The 14,400-nt window shown below is 45.3% G+C and overlaps 1 pseudogene across 1 annotated transcript in view; it reads left to right on the top strand.

Moving 5' to 3' along the window:
- Positions 1–3,154: 3,154 nt before the first annotated feature.
- LOC144891867 (DNA repair protein RAD51 homolog 2-like) overlaps positions 3,155–14,400 on the top strand; it is a 41,812-nt pseudogene continuing 30,566 nt past the window's right edge. Inside the window, exons 1-2 of the transcript XR_013623273.1 lie at positions 3,155–3,337; positions 4,676–4,789. The product of XR_013623273.1 is annotated as a DNA repair protein RAD51 homolog 2-like (transcript). The remainder of the gene's footprint in view (positions 3,338–4,675; positions 4,790–14,400) is intronic.

Below are 14,400 nucleotides of genomic sequence, written 5' to 3' on the forward strand. Positions count from 1 at the left end.
AAAACATTCCACACTTAGTCAAGGCTGGTGTAAGAGCTAACACATAGAACATATCATAAAGGGGGTGTTTGTGTGTGTGTGTGTGAGAGAGAGAGATAGTGACAGAGACAGACACCAGCAGATAACAGGAACATCGGGAGATGTGTGGAATGGAGAGGCTTGGGGCGGGCTATACGGGATAAACAAATGGACACGACAGGAACTTTAAGGAAAGAAAACGGAATTTGACGAAGGTGGATTTGGGGTGTATTAACTGGGCAGAAAAAGATCAAGGATTTGGATGGGGGAAGATAGGACATGGTGGTAAACAGCTGTTTTGAAGACTTGGAGGGAGGAGAGGGATTGAAGAGAGTGTGGGAGTTTGTTCCAGAGGCAGGAGTAAAGAGGAATGAAGGAGTGAAGGTGAGCAGAGAGTCTTGATTTTGGCAGTTTAACCATCAGAGGGTTTCTGGCAGATCTTGTGCGACCTGTAGGAATATTTGAGGGACAGAGCCCAGAGAGAGCTGGGGGAGCAAGGCCAGAGAGGAGTCGGTAGAAGACAGAAAGACCACCAACCTGCCTGCGGTGAGTAAGTGAACGGCCCTCGGAGTTAGCTTCATCGAGGGAGATTCCAATGATTCTGAATGCTTTGGTTTCAACAGCATGAAGCCGAGCGAGATGTGAGGCAGGTGCACCAGCCCAGAGGGGAGAGCAGTATTCCATTGAGCTGCGGATGAAAGCTTTGTTTGTGGTGAAGAGCTCTGAAGTGCCCAGAAAGGACTTCACATGATGAAGGATGTCCAGACAGCGACTGGCTTTGGAGGCCAGCTTGGAAATGTGGTTTTCCCAGGAAAGAGCATGGCAGATAGTGAGACCCAAAAGCTTGAGTTACAGAATTTCTTCAAGAGGATTATTGAGAAAGTAGATGGGAGGGTTGTCCAGACGTTCTTTTTGGAGATACAAAGTGAAAGTGTGAGGTTTGTCAGGATTGAAAGACATGCTCCACGTGGTTGACCAGTTTGTGATTTTGTCCAGGTCTGCAGAGATTGAAGAGGCTGCTGCCTGCCGATCTGAGGGATGAGGCATGGAGCGGCAGAGAGTGGAGTCATCAGCAAAGAGATATAGAGGATTTTCCAGCGTCAGAAAGATCATCAATGAAGACCAAAAAAAGCCCAGGGCCCAGAACACTGCCTTGATTTGTCACATGGTCACAGATTGATTAACTGCAATATGTTCAAAAATTACATAACACAATCTTTTTCGGAATTTGTGTTGCATAACGCTTGATTATATAACATAACATTTGATGATATAACATACTGCTTGATTATATAACATAACCCTTGGTTACCGTGCATGCTGATGTACTGTGCGTTCTGATGGGCTTGATTAAAGCTTATTTATTATTCGACATGTGAAAGTCAATAAAAAAAATTATGATAAATTAAAAAGGCAATGTTGGAATGACAAACTACAGTCTAATAAATGTCCTAAACAAGATGGGGATGATGTTGGTTTGGAGAGTAGCTCACAGTATTGCCATCGCATAACAATCCCAACATTACTGCCTCATTTATACTTCATCAGTTATTGCTTCAAGCTTCTACAAACACTCCACTGGTTACACCAGTACTTGATTACTCCTGTTGTGCAGCCACACACTGACAACAACAACAACAACCACCTGGACTCTACAAATTAGCAGATGAGTACAATGTTATAATATCAGTACATGATCAGCAACTTCTTACAAATGCATGAACATCTCCAATAACAGCATTCTATAATTATCTCCATTTGTGATTGGTTACTCCAAGTTGATAAAAAAGAAAAGTAGGAAAGACAACTGAAGCTGCAAGAAGTCCCTGAAATTATATAGGAGCTTCTTATACTTTTGCAGAAATGAACTATAGGAGCTTCTAATACTTTTAGCTCGGCCTATCTCGAGACAATAGTCTTGAGGCAGTGATGGAGGGATTGTTATGTGATGGCAATACTGTTAGCTACTCTCTAAGTCTAAACCAACATCATCCCTATCTTGTTTAGGACCTTTTTTTAGACTGTAGTTTGTCATCCCTACATTGCCTTTTTAATTTAGCATAAATTTTTTTATTCACTTGTTTCTGTAATTTTATATAATGTGGAATAACACAATGGAATATGGTACTCAGAGGATACCCAATCTTGGAGCAAAAGTGCCAAGATATCTTATTCAGCAAAGTCAAACACTGCACATGTTCCTATATTGTTTTACGTAACCCTGACTGTATCTTGCAGCTCTGTCTTATTGCTCGTTTCTCAAAGAGTAATGTCTTCATCCAGCCTCAACCCACACAATGACCTGCACTCAGAAATGCTCAAAATAACTGATGTGGTTTCCCTTTAACCAATAGGGCTGGGACAGAGGGTAGGGACGGAGCCTATGTAAATTAATTGACCATAGACCACTCCAGGCGATGCAGTATGCCAAAACAAAGATGAAAGGAACACTAAATGTCAGTTCAAATATTTATTACACTCGGGGGCCTGTTCGTCCATTGGACCAAATTTTAATTGGGGACTTTTGGATCTTCTGGGACTTTTAGGTCTTTGGGGACTTTTGAGTCATCAGGGTCATCTGGGTCTTTTTGGTCCTTGGGGACTTTTGGGTGAACTGGGTATTTTGGGTCATCAAGGACTTTTGGGTCATCTGGGTGTTTTTGGTCCTCAAGGGTCTTTTGGGTCCTCGGGGACATATGATTAGATTTTTCGGGGTCTGTCATCGTGAATAACAATCGAGCCAACCCAATGGAAATCTTATGCCACAAACCCGGGCAGTGTATGATCAGTGGAGGCTTACAGGCCTAATGTGTTTGGACCACCAAAACACCAAGATGGCGTCCATATAATTTTAACTTGTGCTATAGAGGGTGGAGTCAAGCGACAGATGTGGGTGTGGTCTGGCAGCTGTTTGACCAATGGTTGCACATTTCAGAAATCGATCCTTAACAAGAACCCCAACAACAACAGCAATGGGAAGCTCTTGTAGACCTGCAACATGTTGCAGGTAAAAATGTAGACAATGTTCTTCGGCCAAAAAGAACAACACATTGAGTGAGCTCAGGTATTTCAAGTTACAGTTTGGTGAGGGTGGATATTTTGTGATGATGCAAGCATGTAAACGGCGGTAAAATAATGATAATAAAGTAAAAATAACAATAATCCAAAGACAAAGCTGCATTGTGATGTTGCTTATGTGATTGTTTGTCCACCAGAACTGGACAGACGTAGAGCCATGGCCTCCAAAAATCTCCGCCGAGCTGGTTTGCCCGCTGAACTGTGTTCACGACTGGCAAAGCAACAGGTTGTGACCTGCCAGGTGTGACTTGCTTATCTCCCTTCACCCTCCAATTTCTTCCTTCTATTATGGACCTTCTGATGGTATTTTATTTGATACTGAAAAAGGAACTGGGGTTAGGGTTAGATAGTAACTGATAAGTTGAATTTGTGTTGTGGGCACATGTGGATCAATGCAATTGCCCAGGGCCCCATGCTGGGGAGGGGGGGGGGGGGGGGGGTTGAAGGAGGGAGAATTAGGGTGCAAACTTGAAGGTTTGCTTAAGGCACCCTGGCTGGTGGCGGTGATATACTGTATGATTCCCTCAAAAGTAAATCCGAAAATGAAGCAGCAGTGTCGGCAGCAGTAGCGGTAACGTTCGGGCTAACAGGTAAGAACATTTCGACCGCATTGTTTCCGAGTTATAGGTAGAGTATGTTGTTTTTTGAGACCATCACAATGCACTCACACTGAGATGCCAAATTAATGTAGAGTTATTACATTCCGATTGTAATATTAATTTCCTTTTTTTATTGTGATAGCTCCATGTTTTCTGCATTGTTTTGGTGAATATTGGAGAATAGAGTAAAGTTAAAATCACAATCTGCGGTGCATTATTGGAGGAACATGCATTGTGAAAATTGGGCGTTTTATCCTTGTTCAGAATGGGTTGGGTAGGGATAAAGGAGGTGTGGGGACCTATTTTTAACTTTTGACAGGGCCCCAAAATCACTAAGACCACCCCTGCTGACCTGACCGGTTGATGACTCTTCAACAGAGACCGAATTGCAGGAGCAAACTGATTTTTGTCGAAAGACTCGGCATGTACATGGAATTGTTTCCAACAGCTATGATTTGTTTATTTGTAATCAAATATTGAACTTGAAGTATGAATGTTTCTGAAAATAAGGTGGCGTAAAAGAGACAGCGGGAAGCTTCCGGAAAAAATTCTTTTTTACAACTTTTAAAATCTTCATTTTATTTCAATTGAATTATAGACTTGAACACTGTAGAACACAAATCGCCTTTTAGCGCTTTCAAAAAAACCTTCCGTTTAGCAGTACTTGCACAAAATATTATGGCATTTTACATCATCACGACCAATCAAATTTTCCGCTCGTCAACCCCGTCCATGTCCTTGTTTCTCAAGACTACGCGAGGTAAGGTGTTCTGTGAACTCTGTATTTGTTTTTTATTTTTCTTGAATCGTGGTTTCAGTCGCATCAGTATGGCAAATTTCAATTTTCTCACCTCCCACAGAAAGCACTAAATATGTATTTATACCAGTGACTGGTTAGAAAGAGCTTTAAATATTTGATATTGTGGAATTCATTGTTGGAATTTTTTTTTTCTTATTCAATTCTCCCCACCCTCCTCGAGGATTTTCTAACATTGTCTCCACTGGATCTACTGAGGATGACTGGGAGGAGTTATGAGGATTTATCACAGCTGATGATGACTATCAGCAAGCACTGTTGTCCGAAAACTACCACTGTAAGTTTTTTAAAATATTCTTTATGAAATTTCACGCGCCACAAAGTAAAAGCCACTCAAAGGTGGGGGCGACACAAAGGAGAGTATTTATATTAAAGAGACATTTACACAAAAACACCCGCTCCCTTCGACTGGGAAGGGGTAAAGGGTGGGGAAATAATGGGGAAGGAGGGGCAAATATAATTTGTGCCCTGATTAATAACCCCCCCTTTAACTATGTGGGTGTGCAGGCAAACTTCATGTCCTCCCTCCCCCCCCCCCTCACAAAGAACGGGGGGGGGGGGGGAAGAGGGGAGGGAGGATTGGGCCTGTGCCCATGAGCTGACCCTGGTACTATCAACGTGCAAATTTTGGTGGAAATCAGCCCAGCCATGTTTTCTTCTATAATTTTAGACAAACACACATGCATACATAGAATTGCCTTATTTAATATAGTAGGATTCCTCTTGAACTGAGGTATGTTAGGATTGAGGGGGAAGCAGGATGCCTGTGAAGAGTTCCAAAGGGGTGCAGTACGGGGAAATAAATTAGAAGAGTGGCTGTCTGGTTTGTGGATTGTCTTCGTCCTCGAGACAGATACTACAGTGAGAGCAGAGATGGGAAGAAGCTGCCAAACGTGTAGAGTAACTAAAAGTACGCTCAGGTGGAACAACCTGTGATTCGACCCTCAAGATCACATTCCGTAAAATTATCTGGGGAAAAGGCTCAAATAACATACAGAGCAGTGGATTGAAAGGTTCCAGGGACGATGTAACTCCTGTCCCACCAGATTGGCAGCACGTCGCTGGATTATATAAAGGAGAGAGGTGAGAGGCATCAGCCCAAATATGGCAACAACACTCCATGACGGGTCGTATGGTGGCCTTGTATGGATAGGGCATGGCAGCTGGAGGATTGAATCGCCGAGCACGGAATAAGCCGCCAAGGCAATGAGAGGCTCCTTTAGTTATACCAGAGATGCATTTTTCCCATCTGAAGTTTGAGCTGATGTCCAATCCACGAAGATGGATACATACCAAGGAGTTCCTGCAAAGGTGAATAATCCAGAGACATGGTTGGAAAATTGGGTGATCTCGAGCTGCACACAGACAGCAAGTGAGTCTTATTTTGGTTGAAAGTAATGAGCTAATCATTTCCCCAGTTAATCACACTCTCTCGTTCCTGATTAAGGGTGGCACTGGCCTGAACACGGGATGGAGGAGACATGCATGGTTCCTGGATATGTAGTATACTCGTACAGTGTTGAATCATCTGTGTAAATGGCTAACTGTGCAAGAATACAACCAGGCAGGTCATTCATAAACAACAAGAACAATGGAGGGCACAACCCAGAACCGGGGATGACTGTCACTCGTGTACCACAGAGATCTTTTTGATTTACAAGGAAGTCAGAAATTGTCGGAAGAAATTTTCCAGAGATGACACACGATTTTAGCTTATAGATCAGTTGTCCAGAAATGCCCTTGTGCCACGCTTTGTCAAAAGCTGTCAAGATGTCGAGAGCATCAACCCTAACATCACCACGATGATCCAAAGCCCGATTCACATGTTCATTAATTAGGGATAGAACATCACCAGTAGATATTGAATGTCGGAAGCCACGCCGGGCATCACTTGAGAGGTTGTGGGTTTCCAGATGACTTGTGAGTTGCAGTTTCATCTGGGATTCAAACAAATTGCTCAAATTGCTCAAACAAAAGGCGAATATGTCGATAGTTGGAAGGAGTCGATTTCTCATCGGAGCCTTTAAAGATAGGGACTACAAAAGCCTGCTTTTAGCTGGGTAGAAGCACAGATAAGCGATACAATTTTGAGAGAACAGAAGACAGTTCAGGTGAACACATCTTCAAAGCAATTTCAGAGATTCCATCTGGTCCAGCAGCTTTTGAGATGTCAAGCCCTTGAATAATCTTCGCAACTTTCCTGGGTGTGATGATAATAGTGGACAAACTGGTGTGAACACGGGAAGGACAAGCAGGCAATGGGTGTCCGTGGTCTGCATATGTGGAGTTTACAGCAGAATGCTCAGAAAAGATGTTGACTTCATCAATAGGAGAGGTTAGCACTTCAGGGCCATTGAAGAGGGCAAGAATCAATGATCGATTATGGATGAGAATGCTGTTCACAATTCTCCAAAAATCTCTGGATCTTACCTGTTGAATTGAGGTAGAATCACACACAGATTCTGCATACTGTTGCTTAGGCCTCAGTCACACTGGATCGTACGATTTCTGGATCGTGCGATTGATGGCAATCTGGCCGAGGTACGACCAATCGTCAATGTTTGCTACGCTCTCCATTTGCGATCGCAAACAGCGATTGCTCTTAGGACTTATGGTAGGTCATCGTACGATTGGTGGTACGCGTGGTCGTGCGATCACCAACGATTGGAGAAGATCGATCACAAGATCAATCGTAGGTAATCGTGCGACGAGTGGTGGCGACCTGCGACCGCTCACACGATCGATCGCAGCCAGTCGCAGCCAGTCGCAGCCAGTCACAGCCAGTCGTGAGTTCGATTCCCAACGCAGCTATAAAATGTCACAAATGTGTTTACGATCCCTCAGATGGACGTTAAACGGACGTGCCGTCTGCCGACGTTCGTTTGTGGACGTTAAAGACCCCAAGATGTCCTTCACGAAGAGTCGGCGAGCTATCGCAGGCACCCTCAACAAATTACAAATCCTTGCCCTGACTAGTGGAACGTCAGGCCTGGCCAACCGGTTCGTGACAAACTCAGACCAAGCTTCCCCCGGCCGACCCCTCAAGAAAGGTGGGCTAATGAAGAAGAAGTCACAGGAAGAAGATCGTGTTGAAGAATAGAATGACATCCTGTATTAAATATTTATTTATATCATGTTAAAGTTAAAGGATTCTGATGTGCAGTCCCATACTCCATACTGTATGACAAAGACTCCGTCCTACCGAAACAGTTTCTTGACAATCGTCACACTGTACTGGTGGTTTGCCATTGCATTCCCAGAAGTATTTCGGACAGGAATTTGTACTTTATTCAGGATTCCGGTGATGGCTCGCCTCCTCTTCGTGAAGGACACCGTGGCGTGGGGTCTACCAACTAACGCCAGCAGACGGGATTCCCGTTTAACGTCGATCCTGGAAATGATGATTCACACTGCCTATGAATCACCACGATGCCACTTTATAGCTTGGTTGGGATTCGAACCCAGGGTAGACAGCTTGGAGCCGAGTTTGTGTACCTGCCAGCCCTTGTTTAAGAATTAAGCGATTTAAATCAAAACATCGGACCGAATTTATTAAAGTCGTTTAGTGAGCGTCTTGTCAACACACGTCGAACCATTAAACACTGACAAAAACATTGTTGTACACGCACAGCAAAACACGCCGAACACACGCGAATGGTATAAAATAATATAATATCACATAATAATATAATATTATAGTATAATGGTCCAAATATACTGGTCTGCGAGCTAAAGACTGGTGTTACCACCAATCGTAAGGTCGTGCAACCAGTCGGGACAGGCCGTGACTGGTCGCACTACCGATCGTGAGGTCGTACGACAGGTGGCACCACCAATCGTCGGGTGGCAGGACCAGTAGCACGACCAATCGTGCGACTACTTGACCCTTAATCATGCACGACTGGTGGTGCGTCCATGTGCGACTGGTGGTACGACCATGTAAGACCTGTCTACGACCTCTTACGATTTGGAATCGCAGGTCAGAAGTTTTGAACATGACCATCGACCTTGCTGCGACTGATTTTGCTCTGGCGATCACCCACGACCTCTGCGACCAGTCGCGCGCTCTTTCTACGATTTGCCCGCGATTCACAAAATTTTCGGTCGCAGCTAGGTCATAACCTGGTCGCAGGCCCGGTGTGACTGGGGCTTTAACATTCTCTAAGACTCATTTACAGTGTTTACTTGCAAGACGAAACAAGTGACGTGCCTCAATTGAGGCAACGCAATGATACTGATTGAACAAGGAGCTGATACTCCAGGCCCCCTGCCTTTTTTGTGATAGGCCGAATAGGTCTGTGTAAAATGAAAGCTAAATGTTGAACGGTTTTTGAAATAATGCATACACAAGCCAAGTTACTTCTCTCCTGATAAGGTGGAGAAGTTTTTGTCAAACCTCGACTCTGATTCTGCAACTGGACCAGACAGCATCAGCCCACGGGTCCTAAAATCCTGCTCTGCCGCTCTATCTCACCCTCTGTCTGTTCTCTTCACCCTCTCTTTTGCTCAAGGTCATCTGCTATCAACTGGGAAATCAGCAAACATTACCACTTTACACAAAAAAGGTGCAAAAACAGATCCTTGCAACTACAGACCAATCGGCCTGATCCCAATTATCAGCAAGGTCATGGAATCAATCATCACTTCTGACATCAAATTCTTCCTCTTCTCCAATGGCTTGATCTCTGATCATCAATTTGGATTCTGACCAGGTCATTCTACTTTGGACGTGATCCTTCTGCTGTCTCAACAATGGATGGAGGTCCTTAATGCCAAACAGGAAATCAGAGCTGTCTTCCTTGACATATCACTTGCCTTCGATACGGTTTGGCACCCCACTCTGCTCTCCAAACTCTCCTCCTATGGTATCCATGGAAATCTCCACACATGGCTTGCAGACTTCCTCTCTGGTCGTAGTCAACGTGTGGCCCTGAATGGATTTCTCTTATCTCCCCTTCTTGTTCAGGCTGGAGTTCCCCAAGGCAGTGTTCTGGGTCCTGTGCTTTTTCTGGTCTTCATCAATGATCTCTCCGACTCTCTGGAAAATCCTCTCTATCTCTTTGCTGATGACGACTCCACTCTCTGCCGCTCCATACCTCATCCCTCAGATCGGCAGTCTGCAGCCTCCTCACTCTCTGCAGACCTGGACAAAAATCACAGACTGGTCAAACAAGTGGAACATGTCTTTCAATCCTGACAAATCTCACACTCTCACTATGTCTCTCCGAAAAGACCGACTGGACAACCCTCCCATCTACTTTCTCAACAATCCTCTCCAAGAAGTTCTGTAACTCAAGCTTTTGGGTCTCACTATCTGCCATGATCTTTCCTGGGGAAACCACATTTCCAAGCTGGCCTCCAAAGCCAGTCGCCGACTGGGCATCATCCGTCGTGCGAAGTCCTTCCTTGGCACACTTGAGCTCCTCACCACATACAAGGCATTCATCCGCAGCTCAATGGAATACTGTTCTCCCCTCTGGGCTGGTGCTCCTTCCTCACACCTCGCTCGGCTTCACGCTGTTGAAACCAAAGCTTTCAGAATCATTGGAATCTCCCGCGATAAAGCTGGAACGAATTCAGGGGAGTTTATGCAATGGCGCGTCATCCGTCAGCCTGTCCGTCCGTCCATAAACACTTGCAACTTCTTCTCCGAAACCGCTGAAGGGATTTTGACCAAACTTGGCACAAATTATATTTGTTGGGTTGTATCTAAAGTTTGTTCACGGCATTAACAAAATCGGGGTCTAAGGCGGTTCCCCGGGGTCAAAGTGGATCCAGGTTTGACCCTCTAAAATAGGAATTTGCTTTTCCTCTGAAACTACACACACTATTTCGATGAAACTTGACCACAACCTTCATCACCCGTGATGTATCAAAGTTTGTTTCTGGCACAAAAAAAAAATCTCAGTCTAAGGGGATCTACGGAGGGTCAAAGTGGGTCCATGTTTGAACCCCCAAAATAGGTATTTGCTTTCTTCTCTGAAACTACACACACAATTTCGATGAAACCTGACCACAACCTTCACCACCTGTGCTGTCCCAAAGTTTATTCGCGGCATTAAAAAAAATCTGCCTTTAGGGGCTTAAGGGGGGGTTGCCCCCCAAAATAAGTGTTTGCTTTCTTCTCAGAAACTACACACGCAATTTCGATGAAACTTCACCACAACCTTAATCACCCATGATGTACCAATTTTGTTCAAGGCATTAGAAAAATTGGGGTCTTCGGAGGTATATGGGGTTGGAGGAGGGGCGTGGGGTTTGCCCCCTAAAATAGGTTTTTTATTGTACATGTTGCCCTGTCTTCTAGCAACCATTGAAATTCGTTTAAAATGCCTTCAGTCGGTGCAGTATACTGTTTATTCTACCAGGTGAGTGCCAGGGGTATTGCCCCAATGTTTTTGTATACAGAGTCGAGGTTCGTGTAAGAGCTAACGCATTAAGCAGGAAAACGTGCATGGACATATAAAACATACGTACAATTAAGGGAGCGGAAGACAGGAGGGGGAGGGAGAGGAAAGCATACAAGCACAACAACAGTAGAGACCCAGGGACGTCAAAGGTTGAGCATGTGGTTTCACTTGGTCGATCGGTGAAAGGGTAAAGAAGCCCATGCCAACGTGGATCCACTCAGTAACTTCCTCTTCAGCTTCAGGTGGGTTGTGTCAAAGAATTGAGTTCCAGCGAACATCAGCAAGAAAATAACGTAAGCCATCCCTGTCAGCCTTGCTATATTGGAAGATGGTTCGATGGGCAGGATGAACAAAAGTTGATGGTGAGGAGTAAGAAGTGACATGTTCAGAGTTTCCGAGAGGGGGGGGGGGGGGGGAGGACGATTTTTTTTACAGGACAATCCCTGGCTTTTGAGTACAAAAATAGATCGAGAAGATACCATGTTTACATCAAAAATTAGAGTCGGAGCTGAAATTCTGTGAGTAAGGTCCTGGGACATTGCAAAGTTAAAAGCACTGACACCAGGGGTATCTGTGCTGCAAGAGTGGACGAAATATTATTTGGTTACATCAAGAGCCCAAATGAGCCCCCAGCCAGAGCAGAGGCACACTGATGGCATCAAAATCAACCAGGAAGTAGATGCCTGGATCACTGTCAATGTATGACTATGGCAGTACAGGTACCCCGGCATTTTACACCCACTGATAGATCAGCCTCTCAATGCATTACCGTCGACTTTGGAATCCTGCCCTATCAGACACTCCTCGATAGAAAGATCACGACTGATCAATTACACTTCCTGTGTAATAAATAACTTTACCAGCTAAAGTGCATGTTGCTTACATTTCCCTATGTTATTAAAGCTTTTGTCATCGAATTTGACATACGAATGAAGATCATTGATTTTTGTACCTCACCGAAATTGGCAAGCCTGGTGTTGGCTTAGCGGTTAGGGTGCCGGCTTGGGATCCTAGGATCCTGAGTTTGAATCCCGGTCGATCGCTGAATTAACGCCAGGGGGGTTGACTCAGCCTGTCATCCTTCCGAGGTCGGCAAATTGAGTACCAGCTTTCTGGGATGAATGATCCCGGTGTGTACCCCAATTTAGAATAGGTACACCGTATCCCTGCTCATCGTAAGAGGTGACTAGGGGTTGGCGTCAGGAAGGGCATCCGGCCATAAAAACTGCCTCAAAAAGGGATCCCTGAGGTCATGGGGCCCGCAAGGCTAACCCCCGCTTTAGCGGGGAAAATGGCCTTAAAACGATCATTCATTCATTTCTTTCAGCTTGTTAAAATTGGGTTGTTCTGTTTATCAAAGTAATTTGAACCCAGGATGGCTCATTATGTGGGGAACCCAGGTTGAAATCCCACACGCCATGTGCGTTTTTCCGTTGTCTACTCATGTCCTTTTCATCCACGTGAAAGTACACTCATGATATTTACCTCCTCTGTCGAAGGTGACCGGAGGTTATGTTTTCACCCTTGTCCGTTTGTTTTTTTGTTTGTCTGTCATTGAGCCGGTTATCCCAAAAAGTTATGGACAAGAAAAAAATTGATTCTTCACCATTGAGAGATCGGGCGAAAACCGATATACCCTCAGACCCCACTATTCGTGGGGGGTACGTTCCTGGAAAATCCGCGAATAGCGAAACCTGCGAATAGCGGGGCATTGCTTCAATGGAAAAAGGGGGGATAGGTTCCCGAGTCACAAAAATCCGCGAATAGAGAGGACCAAACGGTGAATATAAATAATATTGTCGCGTAACCGTGATTAACACCACAGTTACGGATGACCGATTTGCGAGACTTTAACTCCCGAGGCGAACACTCAATGGCGGACTCAAGTTCAACACCAACGCGCGGAATAGCGGGACGCAGCGAAGGCTCCGCAACCTTATCTATTAAAATCAAACACCCAGGAAAACTGCGTTCAGATATTATGTACAAAAAGTAATATAAGGGTTTATTAGGAAAAGTAAAGCCAGTGAAAAAGCCCGCCGGTAAATCTAATAACTCTAATAAACCTAAATCGGGACGTCCCCACACGACTGACAGCAAACACAAACGAGGGAGATTAATCACGAAAATAACACGTCCCGTCGTTCAAAATATACGCGGAGATCGGGCTTATCTGTCTTTGTCGTCTTGTATTGTTGGTGTCCAGCACCGCTCCTTCCGGCCCGATCGCACACCACGAGGCCCCTCGCTCCAAGCACCACGCGTCCGACGCAGGCCAGCGGCTCCACTTGACCAGGGACAGGAAGGACTCCTTTCAACTCCACTCGACTCGACGCGGGAGTGCTGGCAGCCAAGTGCCAACGAACTGCTCAGTGCCAACTGGGTGTGCTCTCGTGTGTCTCCTGCGACTCCCTACAACCCGAACTGCACTCGAACTGCGACTGGAATGGCGTGTCCTCTCCAACTCTCCACCACTGCTCAACTCTCTGGTGCCTGCCTGCGTCTCCCAGTGCCTGCCACGAACTCAACTCAACTCTTGCGAACTGGCGAACTCACTCTGGACTCAACTCAACTCGTACTGGCGAACTCACTCTGGACTCAACTCAACTCTTGAAATGGCGTCCGACCGTCGCCTATATTGGTGGCCGATCGTCGCCTATATTGGTGGCCGATGACGTCACATTGCGCACTCCTCAGCCAATCAAAGCCTCCCGCGACTCCTGACATCTCCCCCGTTACGCGACCCTGCGGTCCTGGCATAACACGTGCCGGCCAGGTTTGTAGGCCTTTGGAGGTGTACACGGTGGCGGCCAATCGTGGCGGTGTTTTTGACCTGGTTTCCTGTCAATTTAATACGAAGTCCTTGTCAGGGAAAGGGGATTATTTAATGTTGCGCTAAGGACCTAACTAATGTTTATGTGGTTTGCAGTGCCATAAAGGACAAAGGTTTGATTACTAGGTGATACTCACAGGGGCGTTACCTTTAATCCCTCACTATTTAACACTCGGACCTCCAGGTAGATCCACAATCATACATCTTACCCCGACAAACGCCTAAACATCAAGAACTTATTACATGTAGAGTCCCTGTCACGACAGCCGAATACCTACCTATTCAGATCTACCTAGCTCTAGATGTTGCATTACCAAATTCATAACACAGCCCCCCCCCCTGGAACCGTAGCTCCTGCAAGGTTCACCGCAGGCGCTACCATTCCAGCCTTAACACTTACTGTCACACACTTAATTAACCTATGAAATAAATCAGGAAGGGCTGTGGGAAGTGAGTCGGACTACCTACCTACACTTCCTTAACATGCTGAACCCCTTAACCATCATGCAAGTATGTACATCTTCTTCGTTGTTCCTGTGGAGGGAGGAAACAACAACACACAACACTAACTTAACCACAAAACTTAACCATCTTTCCAAAACTCAAAACTCTAACCTTTGTACATACCCCGGTCTACAGACCGCG

The sequence above is a fragment of the Myxine glutinosa genome, chromosome 4 (assembly GCF_964187855.1).
Source record: "Myxine glutinosa chromosome 4, kmMyxGlut1.1, whole genome shotgun sequence".
NCBI lineage: Eukaryota > Metazoa > Chordata > Myxini > Myxiniformes > Myxinidae > Myxine > Myxine glutinosa.